This window comes from Scyliorhinus torazame, chromosome 21 (genome assembly GCF_047496885.1).
Source record: "Scyliorhinus torazame isolate Kashiwa2021f chromosome 21, sScyTor2.1, whole genome shotgun sequence".
In the NCBI taxonomy this organism is placed as follows: Eukaryota; Metazoa; Chordata; class Chondrichthyes; order Carcharhiniformes; family Scyliorhinidae; genus Scyliorhinus; species Scyliorhinus torazame.
Window position 1 is genome coordinate 8,255,612 of NC_092727.1, and position 17,289 is coordinate 8,272,900.

The 17,289-nt window shown below is 47.7% G+C and overlaps 1 protein-coding gene across 3 annotated transcripts in view; it reads left to right on the plus strand.

The window, feature by feature from the left end:
- The first annotated feature begins 6,852 nt into the window (after positions 1-6,852).
- The window catches only part of nlrx1 (NLR family member X1), a 64,829-nt gene continuing 54,392 nt past the window's right edge, over positions 6,853-17,289 (plus strand). For 2 of the 3 annotated variants that reach the window (XM_072486436.1, XM_072486439.1), the window contains exon 1: positions 6,853-7,039. The gene's annotated coding sequence lies outside the window, so the exon portion shown is untranslated. Of the gene's footprint in view, positions 7,040-15,273; positions 15,293-17,289 lie in introns of those variants that run through there. The other variant, XM_072486442.1, reaches the window with a different exon arrangement.

Below are 17,289 nucleotides of genomic sequence, written 5' to 3' on the forward strand. Positions count from 1 at the left end.
ATTTCATGATCTATTGGCTCGGACATAAAAACGTTACTGAAGCAGAAGTGATTCCTGTTACGACCAGCCCCAGGTGAGGTTCACTGTTGAACTGGGGGGAGACCCCCTCCATTTGTCACCGTCCGGTTGGGCTACTCCAAAAATTATTAGAAACCCGGGTGAGGAGGGATGGCTGGCTCCGTGTCTTTAATCAATCCGCCCACTGCTGGGAGCAACAAGCGGCTTAATTTGACAAGGTTCCCTCTCCCTTGAATACAATTTCCAGACCCAAGAGTTATGTTTAAAAAGGGACCAATTCAACCAGCTTTCTTGAGTTAAGATAGAGTAAGTCAATTAGCTACTAAGAAGGTAATGAGAAATGGTAAAACACATGAATCTACATTGATATGGATTAGAACACATGAATCTACATTAGATATGGAATGAGTCCCAATAGTAAGCAAATGTAAAAAACATTATACGGAAGAGTCCTGGAGTAGCGAGGAGTAGATAATGAGCGTTGCAGCCGATGCAGATTGATTCTAGCAGTTGAATTCTGCCGAGCGTAGTTGATTCTTTGGTTCAGGTGTTCTGTGGTCTTGCAGAGGTTTCAGTTCTTTTTGCCGCTGCCCTCTTTCAGCTAGCTGATCGACTTCCACAGTCAGAGAGAGAGTTTTAGATGTTCCTGCAAAAGGTGGCTATTTTGCAGGGACCCAGCCTCAGTCACTGTATCACCTTTAGTGTGGCAAATTTCCAGCTGCTGTTTCTCACAGCACACACACACAGACGGAGAGATAGACCCCGGACATCTCTCTCGGCTATCTTTCAAAACCTTCTTTTGGCTAGATGTATATTCTGAGACATCGTCAGGGTTTGTGTCCATTTTAAAATATAAAACGTAAGTCTTTTTTAAGCTCAATATTTCTGTGTATGATTCCAGGTTTTTTTTCCATCACAGCATTACTTAGCAACAATAACCTGAGCTAATCATACACATTAAACTTTAGATCCAATTCCATTCTTGCCAGTTCGCTCTCCTTCATCCTTGGAGGTGCTAACCCTCGCTGGGCTGCAGTATCACCATACCCAAGCAGTGATTTCCCACAAAAGCCATGCCAGGCAAGTGGCAGCAGTTGTTCGACTTTGGAGGGCATCAGAGACACACACTACATTGTTCTCTGTTGACAACGTACCTTGCAGTAAAGGCAGGGGTGATGGGGAGAATGTGCATTAGGGTCAATAGGCACCATGGAGGGGCCTCTGCAGGGTCCATCGCCGATCACAAGCCCATGGCAATCAAGGCCAAGTTCCACAGCTCCCAGTCATGCCAGAAATCAAACCTGCTCCATGTTGGTTCACTGCACCACCACTGGATGGCGGACTTGCCCAGTAAAACATTTCAACCATCTCGGTCACTGTTTGCACAGGAGTGAATTGAGTTTGGTTTCCTGTGTAGCAGAATTCTGAAAGTGAATTAATTACATTTACCCAGAAATAACCTGACATCCACAACAAAAAAAGTGTTTAAATTCCAACGGGAAGAAGAGAATTGTGTGCCCCTAAACTGCCCCATGAGCAGCTGCCTACAAACTCTGAACTGTGAAATTCTCTCCCTCACACTCTCCACCTCTTTAAAGTGCTTTTGAAAACCTCCCTCTCTAACCATGCTTTTGATTTCCTTGTCCTTGTGTGGCTCTGTGTCAAATTTTGTTTGAAACCCTCAGTGAAGGGCATCGGGACATTCCACTAAGGTAAGGGTGCAATTGTAGCACAATCAATCACTCACGAGACGAGGTGAGATGGAGTCAATCGATGGCTTTATTACGCAGACTTGTTCCCCAGCAGCACAGTTACAGAATGCGGCTGCTGGGAGAACCCGGGCTCTTATACTCCGCCTTACTGGGTGAAGCCAGTAGGCAGCTGATCCAATCGGGACCCGGCGTCTATCCACTAAGAGCCTCTCGGCATCACAGGGTACCGTAATACCCCTAATGCATACCACCACAGCAATATAAATGCATATGGTTAGTTTCTGATTTTATATCAGATTTTGAGTGTTTGAGATCTCTATCTTGCTATGGTTGGTGTTGTCAGTGGCCTTATGGGATGGGTTTAGCAGTCTCAATCAGCTGGCTCTCTGAGGGAGCTCGTACCTCGTACACATAGGGACCAGACTAATTAGTCACACATAACCTAATTCTTCACCAAAAACAGAAAAACGAAAAACTCAATTGGTCTGTTAGCATCCATTGAGAAAGAAACAAAGTTAATATCTGGAATTCTCTGGCTTTTGCGATTCATTTTTCCCACCGGCAGTTCACCAGTGGCATGAGGGTGTTACAATGGGAAAGGGGCAGGAAGACCGAATCCCGCTGTGGTACTCTCAATAACGGCGCATGAGTGTAGGATGGTAAATGAAGGCTTTAATAAGCAGAGGACTAGTCAGTGACCGAGACGTGTGCTTACTGAGTGCCACCTACAGGGCGTCACCTTATATACAGCTCACTGGTGGGCGGAGCCGGAGGCGGAGTCCCTCAGGGTTCCAAACCCCGTCTTAAAGGGGCATCACCTACATGGTGTTACAGGTACAGTAACCATTCATCACACCCGCCGTCAGTGGACGGCACGCCACCGAGAAACACACGGCTGGGGAATCCGTGAAATCCAGCCCTATGCTTCGAGTTCAATCCAACGCTCCTTCAGAACTTCTGTGATTCTCCCCTATGTAAAAAAAAAGTGAATGGCTTCAGAGGGGAAATGTATTTGACATGTTGACTCTGTCACGCAAGTAAAACTGGAGGCGTTTGTGGCTCCTGGTGGTCAAGGTTTCCATCAATGCATTGGCTTCCAAATTACACCGAAGGTTACCGCATGATTTAGTATCAACTTGCATTTCCAGGAGTTGATCTCTACAGACTCTGAGAACATTTGTACGGAGTGGGTGTTGAGTTGTTTTATAACAAATCTATTGCTTCTGTATTTTTTCGTATTCGTATTAAGGCTTTAAATGACAATATATCAATATTTTTGAGAAAGGTGTTCATTGAGGCGATGGCCTCCTTTATGACCAGGCTTACAGATGTTGCCATTGGCAGAGCTGCCGTATGATGACTGTATCATGACCGTTGAACATCAAGCAAAGACCCTTCCCACCAGGATTATTCTCTCTTCCAACCTCTTCCATCGGGCAGGAGATACAAAAGTCTGAGAACACGCACTAACCAGACTCCTGAATGATCCTCTTATGGACTGAACTGATCTCTTCACACATCTTCTCTACTGAACCACACTCCGTATGCTTCACCCGATGCCTGTGTCTATGTATTTATATTGTGTATTTATGGTATGTCCTATGTTTTTCATGTATGGAACGATCTGCCTGGACTTTACACAAAACAATACTTTTCACTGTATCTCGGTACACGTGACAATAAATCCAAATCTAAATCTAAGCTACATTCTCCAGTCTTCTGTCAACTTCCACCATCCTTCAGTTAGTGGGGAATTTCGATGTCGATCTTTTCACCCATTTATGTTCACAGGTTCAATGAAAAATAAAGGTTTTATGTGAGAGTTAGCAACTTCAACTTTCTTTTTCCTTTCTGCACTTTTATTCAGATGGTTTGAAACCGGTTGTCACTTGAGACAACAACAACTTTCATTTATATAGGGCCTTTGACTTGCAAAATGTCCCAAAGCTGCTTCATACAAGTGTTATCAGATAAAGACTGTCGCCTGGCTGAAATGAGGCCACAAAGGCAGTTCTTTGGAGTGTCTTAAAGGAGCAAAAAGAGGGTAGGGAGGCAGAGAGGTTTCAGGAGGCACTTCCAGTGCCTCTGTGCAGGTTACGGCACGGGCGCCAGTGACGGAGCGCTTAAAAAATCAGGGACACGCAAGAAGCCTGAACTGTCAGTGCAGACGCCGCGGAGCGTTGTCGGGAGGGAAGAGATTACAGAGATGAAGGGGAGCGAGGTCAAAGTGGCATCTGAAGACAAGGATAAGAATCATGCAACAGGAGTGAAAGTAGATCAGCGAACACAGGGGGGATGGAGCAACGGGATTCCGTGTAAGTTAGGGCACGGACAACCTCTGTTTTGGATGAGCACAAGTTCATGGAGAGACGTCCAGTTCTAGTGATCCAGAGTAAGCAATAGACGGGGTTTGAAATATGAAATGTTGGTCGGTGCTGAACATTGACTGAAAATGCCTACAAGTGGAGGAGAAGATTGGTGGGGTTTGCAGGTCGTTGAGAAAGAATGAATTATAACAGGGTAAAGCAGCAATTGAGGCACATGTATTAGGATCCAGACCCCAATTGTTTCTAGGATATGGGTCAGAAACTGCAACATTTTATTTAATTTGTAAGACTGAGAGGAAAGGATACATTGCTCCAGAAGTGATTCCACGCTCAAATAGGGATATGGTCCATTAAAACAAACTGTCATAAAAGAAAATAGTTTACAATTACCAGTTAAAGAATGTTTAACAACACAAGGAAACACTTTAACTTCTATCTCCAATCAAGCAAAACCATCTCAGGTCAAAACCCAACTTTAAATAGGTTAGCAAACACAGGAATAATTGCTATATAGAGATGCCTTGAACCGACTGCTTTGAGCGAGAGAGATCCTTCAGCAAACAGCCTACAGATTCTTGCCTGTGTCAAACTTGCCAACATTTGGCAAAAAACTCCTATCTGCATAAAGTTCTAAACACACAGTTAACACCTGATTGCTTCAGCCCCTGGGTCCTCCCATTAACTACATCATTTCTATCCCACTAACTAGGTTATGACCACCTGTACTAAGGTTAAACATCATGGGCATGATTCTCCAGTCTCCGACGCCGAAATCGCACTCTGCGATCGGCCGGAGAATCCCCGTCTGTGCCGAAATCGGGGGCAGCACCACTTTTACAAAGCTCCGCCCCCTCAAAAACACATCGTTGGGACGGCCTCAGGGCATCACCTGAGGCCCTCAGTCGGTGGGCCAGGTTCCCAATACGAAGTCTTACAACACCAGGTTAAAGTCCAACAGGTTTGTTTCGATGTCACTAGCTTTCGGAGCGCTGCTCCTTCACCTGAGGAAGGAGCAGCGCTCCGAAAGCTAGTGACATCGAAACAAACCTGTTGGACTTTAACCTGGTGTTGTAAGACTTCGTACTGTGCTCACCCCAGTCCAACGCCGGCATCTCCACATCACAGGTTCCCAATGGCATGGAACACTTATCCTATTTATTTTCGTGACCCCAGCATGGCAGCTGCGGACTGAATCCAGCGTCTCCATAGTCGGGGTGAGAGCCGTACCGTGGGCTTTGGCGGGGGCTTGGGGCACTGATGGGGGGTGATCTGGGGGTGGCGAGCCTGGTCAAAGGGGGGCAGTTTTTGGCAGGCCAGGTCCGCCCGTGGCCAGCGCCATGTTGCACGGCATGGCCGCTATAGGCCGCCTCCGTGCTCATGCGCGGCCGCGGACATGGCAATTCTCCGGCTGTATCCTCAGGTACAGGACGTAAATCCCCACTGTTCCCACGCCGGCGTCAGCATTTATTCTCCAAATCAGAGAATGCAGCCCAATGTCTCTAATTAGCTACTCCGCAGGGAACCTTCTTTCTCTGAACAAAATTCCATTAGTCCTATTTAGTAAACACTACATGGTTGAAATGAATGATGATCTTACTTTTATGGTGCTTTAACTACCCCTTCTGCAGCCTTGCTGTCTGCCTGTCTGTTATAACAGGATTTTTTAAAACCCTTACTGAAGTAGAGACATACACAACTAACCCAGGCTTTTAACTATTACTGCACCAGATATATATATATAGATATATGAAATTCCTACATTCACCGCACTTGCTCTTGAACCTCTTGAGACGAAAATTCAAATCTTACCCAGGCTGATGATGTGAGACCTTTGTCAGTGTCTAGCTGTAGCACATTCACTGTTGTAATTTAGGAAATGCAGCTGCTAATGTGTGCACAGGAAGATTCTACAAGCAGCTTTGAGACAAACAACCATTTTCTGGTGATATTGGTCGAGAGATAAATGTTGCCCCCCCCCCCCCCCCCCTCCCCCTCCGCCCCACCCTGTTCTTCAAACCGTGGCTATGTGGCATCTTTTACATCCACCCGAGAGGACAGACGGGGCCCTGTTCTCATCCGAAAGACGCCTCCTCTAAGATTCTCAATCTGGCTGGGTCTAGAGGGCGTATAAATGATAGCGCGGGACTACCAGCATCTACTGCTGGAAAACATTGAAGCGCTCGTTATGATTGTCGTCTTAGGTACACTAGTCCAACACTGGCTGCAACTGGATGCAGCTTAGATCAGAAAGATACTCCAGGCCTTGAAGTTAGTTCAATCAGGTTTATTGAACTAATAGGACAGTTAGCACAGTTCTCTGTGAGTTCGACTCTCTGCTAACTTCAGTGTGGTTACTCTGTCTGACTGAACCAGACTAGCTCTTAGCCATGTGGTGGAGGTGTGAGATTGCAACAACACCCTTGACTGACTCTCTAGATGTTTATCAGTGGAAAGAGGCGGAGTGTGAGTGCCTCGTGTCGTTTATAGTCAGATCCCACCCCTGAGTGTCCTGCCTGCTTATTGGTCATGTCCTGTTCTCTGTGTCGATTAGCTGCTTGTCTGTATATCATGACAATGATCTGAAGTTACTGAGATCAATGTTGAGTTTGTCGACGTTGATAGTTCTAGAAGTCTTTCACACCACAGATGTTTGGGAAGGGGAAGTTTGTCTGTTGTCCAGCAGATGGCGATTCTGAGTCAGCCAATAGGATACCACGTCAGCTCAAAACTGCTCATGCCCTTCAAGAATGAACGGACTGTCCTTTCAGCCGTACAAGCAGGAAAAGGGGGAGTGACCAAGTTTTGTATTAGTATTTTTTTAAATTAAGATATGTTTGCTCACCAGCTCTTAGAAATGCCTCTGTCGATGCCCTGTAGAAACTATAAAGACGACATTGCCCTCAATGATGATTGAAGGAGAAGCCAGGCAGCACGGGATTATATTTCATTGTGAAATCTCTCTCGGCTTTGCGAAAGGGAACCGTGAGTTAAACATTGCCACTTAAATCATTGCATCTGAAGTTTTGCATGAATCTCATGTACAGTATTGAGTGGTTAATCTCAGACTGGATAGAAAATCTCATGCAGCGATGACGTCCGTGTATACAAATCCTTAAAAGGTGGCAGGGGGAATTGACACAGAGGTTCAAAAGCACTTTGGTTTATTTATAGAGGGACAGGATACAAAGGCAAAGAGATTTATTACAGAGCTTTTGAAATCCCAGGTTAGGCCTCACCTGGGATGTCGAGGACAAATGTGGGCATCACAGTTCCTGCAGCATCTCAGTGACATCCTTGACCCTGACACCGGGGAGACAACATTCCATCTTGGTGTCATGCCCGCAGCCGCACAAACGCCTATTTGTTCCCCTTACGATAGAATCCCCTCTCATAATTGCTCTCCCACGCTTTTCTTTCTCCCTGTTGGAATCTTGTATTGAAAGGGATGTTAACCTGCCGAACTACGCCAAGTTTAGGGTAAGCTTAGTTGATGAATCAAAGTCCTGGCGCAATACGACAAGTTGTAAGATTTGTAATATTTTTGGACTATGCCAAGTTGTTGGATTTCTAGTATTATTCGACTGTGTAAAGTTGAAGGAATTTATATTATTTCTGCTATTCGGTTACCAGTAGCACTTTGCGAATACTGGGACTCAGCAGAAACTTCTGTTAAAACTTCTCAGGTTTCTCGAATACAACTAGTATAGGTAAAAGATAGCTGTTTAAGCATAAATATTAAGCCCTAGTTTTAAATACTCATTTAAAAATGAGAATTTTAGCACACATAAATTCAGGTCTTCAATAGATACATGAAACAGTATAAAATTCCATCATAGATTATAACAGCACAGTTGCAAGACAATTTGACACTGCTTGTGCTAATTGTCAAGGACAAGGACTGAGTTCCATGGCAACGAGGTGGCAGGAGTCCAATGCAGTTTGTAAGAGCATTGAATCATATATATTTTACTCAATCTTTCTCGATATGAAGTCTCCATTGTTACATTAACCAAGCTAGCTTAAAACCAGGGTTTTGCTGGTAAAGATTAGCAGAATATCACAGTCCATAACATGCAGACATGAAACAATTAAAAGCTGATGTTGCACATTGAAGATGGACGGCTTGCCATCAAATCAAATGTGTTTGAGTCTAACCCAAACCAATTAGGATTATATTGGGGTGTGATTGGGTGACTTAAGACAGATATGAAAGTGTATAACTGAAAGGTTTCCGCCCGCCATTTTAGTTTTTTGTCTTTTGGGGGTTCTGTCTTTGTGTCAGTCTGTGTCAGTGATGTAGTGTACTTTTGACTTTGAGTTTGAGTTTAGCTGAACACTCCCCCACTGAAGTGCTGAGTCACGGGTGAAGCCACAGACCTGCCTCTTGCTGCATTCCCTGAGAACCCCACCCAGCAAGATCCAAAACAGAAAACCAGTTAGAGAGGGAAATGGAGCCAGGTAGGAAATGCACTACCCGCCGAGGGTTTTTCCTCCGACCCACCCATTCCTTTTCTGCCTGTGGACCCTTTACCTGCAGCTTGACCACAAAGATCCCATCCTTGCGGATTCTCCCCAGTGTCTCCAGCCGCATCTCCAGCTCCAAAATATCTGAGGATGAAGAGTGATGGACGGAAAGTGATTGAAAGGGACATGGCACGGCTGCTCTTTCAAAGAGCCAGTCCATACAACGGGCCAAATGGCCTCCTTCTGTGCTGCAAGGGAAATCAGCTCCCCTCATGCCTGGCACCATTTCAGTACATTTCCTCTACACCCTACCCAATGACTTGACATCTTTCCTAAGCCCCGGTTCTCAGGTCTTACATTATTAGTCCTTGTCTTATCTGGGGTTGCTGAATGTATTTGGACATTGTTATATATCCCTGAATACATTCCTGCTGGTTCTGTGTCACGGATGTGTAATGATGTCAGCAGAGTATTTGCGCGGCTTTGGGCAGGTCACCATTTTGATTGTATGAGCCTCACTAAACCTCTCATCGTGTTTTACAAGAATCCAGGGGGCACCTCCATATCTTCTCTCTCTGCGGCAACAAAGAAATATAACAGCCATCTTTTATCATGACCATCATTTTTATCATTCCCACTGTTGGGTCACCCATTATCCCACCCACACAGAACCCTGCCATCCTGTGACCAATCAGAAAGTAGAGGCACTCCTCATTGTCCGAATGGATGGTTCTTGACTGATGATCGGTCTGCTTACCCCGTCCCCGCCTGATGAAGACCACAGGGATCGCTGATTGATCTCCCCGTGGGCTTCGTGGAATGTGGGGTCCCGCAGTGAGAGGGTGGATGTCCGCCCAGCGGGGGGCTGGTTAGCGGGACCTTTAAATGTAGCTCCCAGAGCCGGACTGGCCGTTCCCGATAGTCCGGGTTGTTTTTTGCGTCGTGGCAGCGGCTTTATTTACAGTGTAGAAGAAACCAGTTTGGCCTTTCGCTCCGCGTTGGAATTGTTACATTGGTGACGAGGAGTGCAGCTGACGGGGAGCAGAGTCGGAGCGCAGATTCCAGCCAGTGAGTTATCAGAGTAACAGATCTCAGGTGAAAAAAAACTGAAGAAGTGTCACAGGAAAGTTGTGACCTGATTGGCTGGTAGGGAATCTGCATTCAATTTGAAAATAAAGAATTGTTAAACTAATTAAACTTAATTCATTACTTACTTGATAATAAGTAGAGGGGTATCTAAACCAGAGGCAGGAGATTACTGTATTTAGCATTTTACATTTATAGTAGCTGGGAAGGATATAGTTAACTGTAACTTACTTTAATTTATTAAGTATTTATTTTTAAATTAATATTTTAATTAGTTCTAGAATGAGAGCTAGAGGGGTAAAATGCTTCACTTGTGAGATGTGGGAGGTCCGTGAATCTTCCAGCATTCTCGACAACTACATCTGCAGGAAGTGCACCAATTGCAGCTCCTCACAGACCACATGTCGGTTGGAGCAGCAGTTGGATGCATTCAGGAGCATGCAGGTGGCGGAAAGTGTCATAGACAGGAGTTTTACAGATGTGGTTATACCCAAGGTGCAGGATGAAAGATGGGTGACCGCTAGACGGGGCAGGCAGTCTATGCAGGAATCCCCTCGTCTATCCCCCTCTCTCACAAGTATACCGTTTTGGATACTGTTGGGGGAATGGCCTATCAGGGGAAAACAACAGCAGCCAGAACAGTGGCACCACGGCTGGCTCTGTTGTTAAGCAGGGAGGGACAAAGTGCAGAGCAGCAATAGTAATAGGGGACTCTATAGTCAGGGGCACAGATAGGCACTTCTGTGGACATGAAAGAGTCTCCAGGATGGTATGTCGCCTCCCTGATGCCAGGGTCCAGGATGCCTCTGAATGGGTAGGGAGCATTCTGAAGGGGGAGGGTGAACAGACAAAGGTTGTGGTACATATTGGTACCAAAGACATAGGCTGGAAGAGTGACGGGGTCCTGCAGCAGGAGTTCAGGAAGTTGGGTAGAAAGTTAAAAAACAGGACCTCTAGGGTTGTAATCTCAGGATTACTTCCTGTGCCATGTGCCAGTGAGGCTAGAAATAGGAAGATACTACAGCTAAACAGCTGGTGTATGAGAGAGGGTTTCAGATATCTGGACCATTGAGATTTCCTCCAGGGCAGGTGTGACCTGTATAAGAAGGACAGGTTGCATCTAAACTGGAGAGGCACAAATATCCTGGCTGGGAGGTTTGCTCGTCACTTGGGAGGATTTAAACAAGTATGGCAGGGGGTGGGAACCAGAGCAATAAGTCAGAAGGTAAAATAATTGAGGGGGAAACTAGAGAATAGGGCCAGTAAGACTCAGGCAGAGCAGGCAGGGAGATGTTGCTGAACACAGCAAGGCTGGTGGTCTGAAGTACATTTGTTTCAGTGCGAGAAGTATAACAGGAAAGGCAGATGAACCTAGAGCTTGGATTAGTACTTGGAACTATGATATTGTGCCATTACAGCGACTTGGTTGAGGGAGGGACAGGGTTGGCAGCTTAACGTTCCAGAATTTAGATGTTTCAGGTGGGTTAGAGGGGGATGTAAAAGGAGTGGGGGAGTTGCTCTTCTGGTTAAGGAGAATATCACAGCTGTACTGTGGGAGGGCTCATACAGCGAGGCAATATGGGTAGAATTCAGGAATAGGAAGGGTGCAGTCACAATGTTAGGGGTTTACTACATGCCTCCCAACAGCCAGCGGGAGATAGAAGAGCAGGTTTGTAGGCAGATTTTGGAAAGGTGTAAAAGCAACAGGGTTGTTGTGGTGGGTGATTTTAACTTCCCCTATATTGGCTGGGACTCATTTTGTGCTCAGGGCTTGGATGGAACATTCAGGAGGGCTTCTTGAAACAATATGTAAATAGTCCAACTAGGGAAGGGGCTGCACTGGACCTGGTATTGGGCAATAGCCAGGCCATGTGGTCGAAGTTTCAGTAGGGGAGCATATCGGGAACAGTAACCATAATTCAGTAAGTTTTAAGGTACTGTTGGACAAAGATGAGAGTAGTCCTCAGGTGAAGCTATTAAATAGGGGAAGACTAATGCTAACAGTATTAGGCAGGAGCTGAAGAATCTAGATTGGGGGTGATGGTTGAGGGTAAATCAACATCTGGCATTGGGAAACTTTCAAATGTCAGTTGATAGGAATTCAGGACCGGCATATTCCTACGAGGAAGAAGGATAAGTTTGGCAAGTTTCGGGAGCCTTGGATAACGAAGGATATTGTGAGCCTAGTCTAAAAGAAAAATGAAGCATTTGTAAGGGTTAGAAGGCTGGGAACAGACAAAGCCCATGAGGAATATAAGGAAAATAGGAAGGAACTAAGCAAGGAGTCAGGAGGGCTAAAAGGAATCATGAAAAAAATCACTGGCAAACAGGATTAAGGAAAATCCCAAGGCTTTTTACACATATATAAAGAGCAAGAGGGTAGCCTCAGTATTCACCAAAGAGAAGGACTTGGTGGATGATGAGTCTGGGAAGGGTGTGTAGATAGTCTGGGTCACATTGAGATCAAAAAGGAGGAGGTGTAGGTATGTCCCCAGGGATGTCCCTAATGGGATCCCGCCCAGAATACTGAGGGAGACAAGGGAGGAAATTGCTGGGGCCTTGACAGATATCTTTGTATCCTCACTAGCTACAGGTGAAGACCCAGAGGACTGGAGAATAGTGAATGTTGTTCCTTTGTTTAAGAAGAATAGCAAGGATAATCCAGATAATTAAAGGCCATTGAGCCTTATGTAAGTGCTAGGAAAATTATTGGAGAGGATTCTTTGAGACAGGATTTACTCCCATTTAGAAGCAAGTGGACGTATTATAGAGAGAGGCAGCATGGTTTTGTGAAGGGGAGGCTGTGTCTCAGTAACTTGATCAAGTTTTTAGAGGAAGTGATAAAGATGATTGATGAGGGTAGGCCAGTGGATGTTGTCTACATGGACCTCAGTAAGGTTATTGACAAGGTCCCTCATGGCAGACTGGTACAGAAGGTGAAGTCACATGGGATCAGAGATGAGCTGGCAAGATAGATACAGAATTGGCTCGATCATAGAAGACAGAGGATAGTAGTAGAAGGCTGCTTTTCTGAATGGAGGGCTGTGCATAAATCCGCAGGGATCAGTGCTGGGACCTTGGCTGTTTGGTGTATATATAAATGATTTGGAGGAAAATGTAACTGGTCTGATTAGTAAGTTTGCGGATGACACAAAGGTTGGTGGAATTGCGGATAGCAATGAGGACTGTCAGAGGATACAGCAGGATATAGATCGGTTGGAGACTTGGGCGGAGAGATGGCAAATGGAGTTTAATCTGGACAAATGTGAGGTAATGCATTTTGGAAGGTCTAATACAGGTGAGAAATATACAGTAAATTGTAGAACCCTTAAGAGTATTGACAGGCAGAGGGATCTAGGAGTACAGGTCCACAGGTCGCTGGAGAAGGTAGTCAAGAAGGCATACCGCATGCTTGCCTTCATTGGCTGGGGCATTGAGTATAAAAATTGTCAAGTCATGTTGCAGCGGTTTGGAACCTTAGTTAGGCCACACTTGGAATGTAGTGTTCAATTCTGGTCGCCACACTACCAGAAGGATGTAGAGGCTTTGGAGAGGGTGCAGAAGAGGTTTACCAGGATGTTAAAAGCAAATTACTGTAGATGCTAAAATTTGAAACAAAAAGCTCAGCAGCTTTGACAAAGAATCATCCAGGCTTGAAATGTTACCTCCATTTTCTCTCCACAGAGGCTGTCAGACCTGCTGAGATTGTCCAGTATTTTCTGGTTTTGTTTTACCAGGAGGATGTTGCCTGGTACGGAGGCCAATTAGCTATGAGGAGTGGTTAAATAAACTCGGTCTGTTCTCACTGGAACGACAAGAGGTTGAGAGGGTAGCCTCAGTATTTACCAAAGAGAAGGACTTGGTGGATGATGAGTCTGGGAAGGGTGTGTAGATAGTCTGGGTCACATTGTAGTCTACAAAATTAAGGGGCATGGACAGAGTGGATAGTCAGAAGCTTTGCCCCAGGGCGGAAGAGTCAATTACTAGGGGGCATAGGTTTCAGGTGCGAGGGGCAAAGTTTAGAGGAGATGTGCAAGGGAAGATTTTTTACACAGAGGGTAGTGGGTGCCTGGAACTTGCTGTCAGAGGAGTGTTGCCAATTTGCACCGGAGCCACCAATAATGTTGCTCCTTTTAACTGGATACTGATATGACAGTTATTAATGATGATATTGCCTTCAGAGTCGCCAGGTATCAGATGATACCACCACAAGGTTTAGCCAGATATCGATCAAAGACCCAACAACCAGTTAGTTAGTTCAAGTTCAATGATAGTTTATTTACACACAAGAATTACTTTGACATGCATCATAAAACACTACAAGCTAAATTATACCTAACACCACAAAAACCTGTACTTAACTTCAGGCACCCGGCTTTATGCAGAGGAACAAGGCCTTTGTTCGGATCTTGCGTGGCTGGGTCTGGAGAAGTGACTTTGTTTCTGCTGGGCTCATCCGTCTGGTAGCGATCGTTGGTCTTGAACTTGCTTCTGGTCGTGGTGCTGCAGTTGGTGTCAGGCGTAGTCTGGGCCAAGAGAGTGCTGGTGCGCCGGGGCCAAAAGAGACTGAACACATGGCAGTTTCTCTCTTTATCCTTCGGGGGTTTCGCGCTCTTTTGGGAGGTCCTTAGCTTTGGACCCAATAATTCGGCAGGCTTCGATTACTTCCCTCGATTTTAGCCAATAAAGGAGCGGGTGCCTTGATGGCTGGGCGTGTCCTGAGCGGTCATTGACCTTGGCTGTTTGGGCTTCCTGGGTGAAGGGAGTGGCGCCGATGAGTTTGTATCTGATACCTGAGTCTTTTGTTCTGGGGAAATGGGCCATTAGAATGCAAATCGGCTGGGGGTTTCGATAGTGTCTGGTTCGCTAGTGGCCAATATACACTTAAGCTCTGAGTTCGTCTGGATCCTGTATTGGCCATATTTCCCCTGATTCTTTGCAAGTGGCCATGTTTCCCTTTGTAAGTGGCCATCCCAGATGGCTACAGGAGGTGGTGGAAGCAGGTGTGATAGTGGCTTTTAAGGGCCGTCTTGACAAATACATGAATAGGATGTGAATAGAGGGATACGGACCCCGGAAGTGTAGAAGGTTTTAGGTTCGACAGGCAGCTTGGAGGGCCAAAGGGAATATTCCTGTGCTGTACTTTTCTTTGACAACTAAAGTGGCAGAATTCCAAGCAGCAATTGTCCAAATCAGTGAATCCCTACAGTGCAAAAGGAAGCCATTCGGCCCATTGAGTCTGCACTGACTATCTGAAAGGGCACCCCTACCTAGGCCCACTCCCCCGCCCTATCCCTGTTACCCCAAGTAACCTGCACATATTTGGACTGTGGGTGGAAACCAGAGCAGACATGGGGAGAAAGTGCAGACTCCACACAGTCACCGGAGGCTGGAATCAAACCCGGGTCCCTGGAGCTGCGAGGCAGCAGGGCTAACCACTGTGCTACCCTGACCCAAATCTGGGGCAGACTGCCTTCAGAAAGTAAATTTCGTATCAGGGGTTTATAGAAGTTATGGGGAAAGAGCAGGAGTTAGCGTGGCCAGTTCGAAAAACTAAAAGATAACAAATTTAAGCCAATTTAAGAGCTCGACGTTTGCAGCTAGGGCCGTTTTCCATGTTGCACAGATTTGGCAGGAAGTTAGTGAGAGGCAGAGAGGAAACTTTAAATGAGTGAGCAGAGAACGGTAAGTCAGCAGCTCAATTTGGGCAGCCTTAACTAACCAGAAAGCAGCCTTAACTTATGATAAAACAGCATTAACTAACCAGAAAACTGCCTTAACTAACCATAAAGCAGTCTCAATGACCATGAGCAGATGCAGGGACCCCCCGGGAGCTCCCTCTCCCTCCGGGAGCTGTTACTGTTGGGAGTTTTGGGGAGTCACTGCCGGGGTCCCGCTCTCCAGGAGCCGGGACGGAGACTCACAACTGTACCGGTCGCGTGGGGGGGGTCTGTCACTCACTGTGTGTGGAGGGGTCTGTCACTCACTGTGTGTGGGGGGTCTGTCACTCACTGTGTGGGGGGTCTGTCACTCACTGTGTGTGGAGGGGTCTGTCACTCACTGTGCGTGGGGGGGTCTGTCACTCACTGTGTGTGGGGGGGGGGGTCGGTCACTCACTGTGCGTGGGGGGGTCTGTCACTCACTGTGTGTGGGGGGGGTCGGTCACTCACTGTGCGTGGGGGGGTCTGTCACTCACTGTGGGGGAGGGGGGTCTGTCACTCACTGTGTGGGGAAGGGGGGGTCTGTCACTCACTGTGTGTGGGGGGGTCTGTCACTCACTGTGTGTGGGAGGGGGGGTCTGTCACTCACTGTGTAGGGGGGGGTCTGTCATTCACTGTGGGGAAGGGGGGGTCTGTCACTCACTGTGTAGGGGGGGTCTGTCACTCACTGTGGGGAAGGGGGGGTCTGTCACTCACTGTGTGTGGGAGGGGGGGGTCTGTCACTCACTGTGTGTAGGGGGGTCTGTCACTCACTGTGTAGGGGGGGGTCTGTCATTCACTGTGGGGGATGGGGTTCTGTCACTCACTGTGTGTGGGGGGGGGTCTGTCACTCACTGTGTGTGGCGGGGGTCTGTCACTCACTGTGTGTGGGGGAGTCTGTCACTCACTGTGTGGGGGGGGGGGGTCTGTCACTCACTGTGTGGGGGGGGGTCTGTCACTCACTGTGTGTGGGGGAGTCTGTCACTCACTGTGTGGGGGGGGGGGTCTGTCACTCACTGTGTGGGGGGGGGGGGTCTGTCACGCACTGTGTGGGGGAGGGGGGTCTGTCACTCACTGTGTAGGGGGGTCTGTCACTCACTGTGTAGCGGGGGTCTGTCACTCACTGTGTAGGGGGGGTCTGTCACTCACTGTGTGCGGAAGGGGGGGTCTGTCACTCACTGTGGAGAAGGGGGGTCTGTCACTCACTGTGTGTGGGAGGGGGGTCTGTCACTCACTGTGCGGGGGAAGGGGGTCTGTCACTCACTGTGTGTGGGGGGGGGTCTGTCACTCACTGTGTGTGGGAGGGGGGGTCTGTCACTCACTGTGCGGGGAGGGGGGGGTCTGTCACTCACTGTGTGTGGGGGGGGTCTGTCACTCACTGTGTGTGGGGGGGGGTCTGTCACTCACTGTGTGTGGGAGGGGGGTCTGTCACTCACTGTGCGGGGGAGGGGGGTCTGTCACTCACTGTGTGTGGGGGGTCTGTCACTCACTGTGCGGGGGGGGTCTGTCACTCACTGTGTGTGGGAGGGGGGTCTGTCACTCACTGTGCGGGGGAGGGGGGTCTGTCACTCACTGTGTGTGGGGGGGGGGGGGTCTGTCACTCACTGTGTGTGGGGGGGTCTGTCACTCACTGTGCGGCCGGGGGGGGGTCTGTCACTCACTGTGTGGGGGAGGGGGTTCTGTCACTCACTGTGTAGGGGGGGTCTGTCACTCACTGTGTAGGGGGCGTCTGTCACTCACTGTGGGGGGGAGGGGGGGTCTGTCACTCACTGTGTGTGTGTGGGGGGGGTCTGTCACTCACTGTGGGGGGGAGGGGGGTCTGTCACTCACTGTGTGTGGGGGTGTCTGTCACTGTGTGCGGGAGGGGGTCTGTCACTCACTGTGGTGGAGGGGGTCTGTCACTCACTGTGTAGGGGGGTCTGTCACTCACTGTGTAGGGGGGTCTGTCACTCACTGTGTGGGGAAGGGGGGTCTGTCACTCAC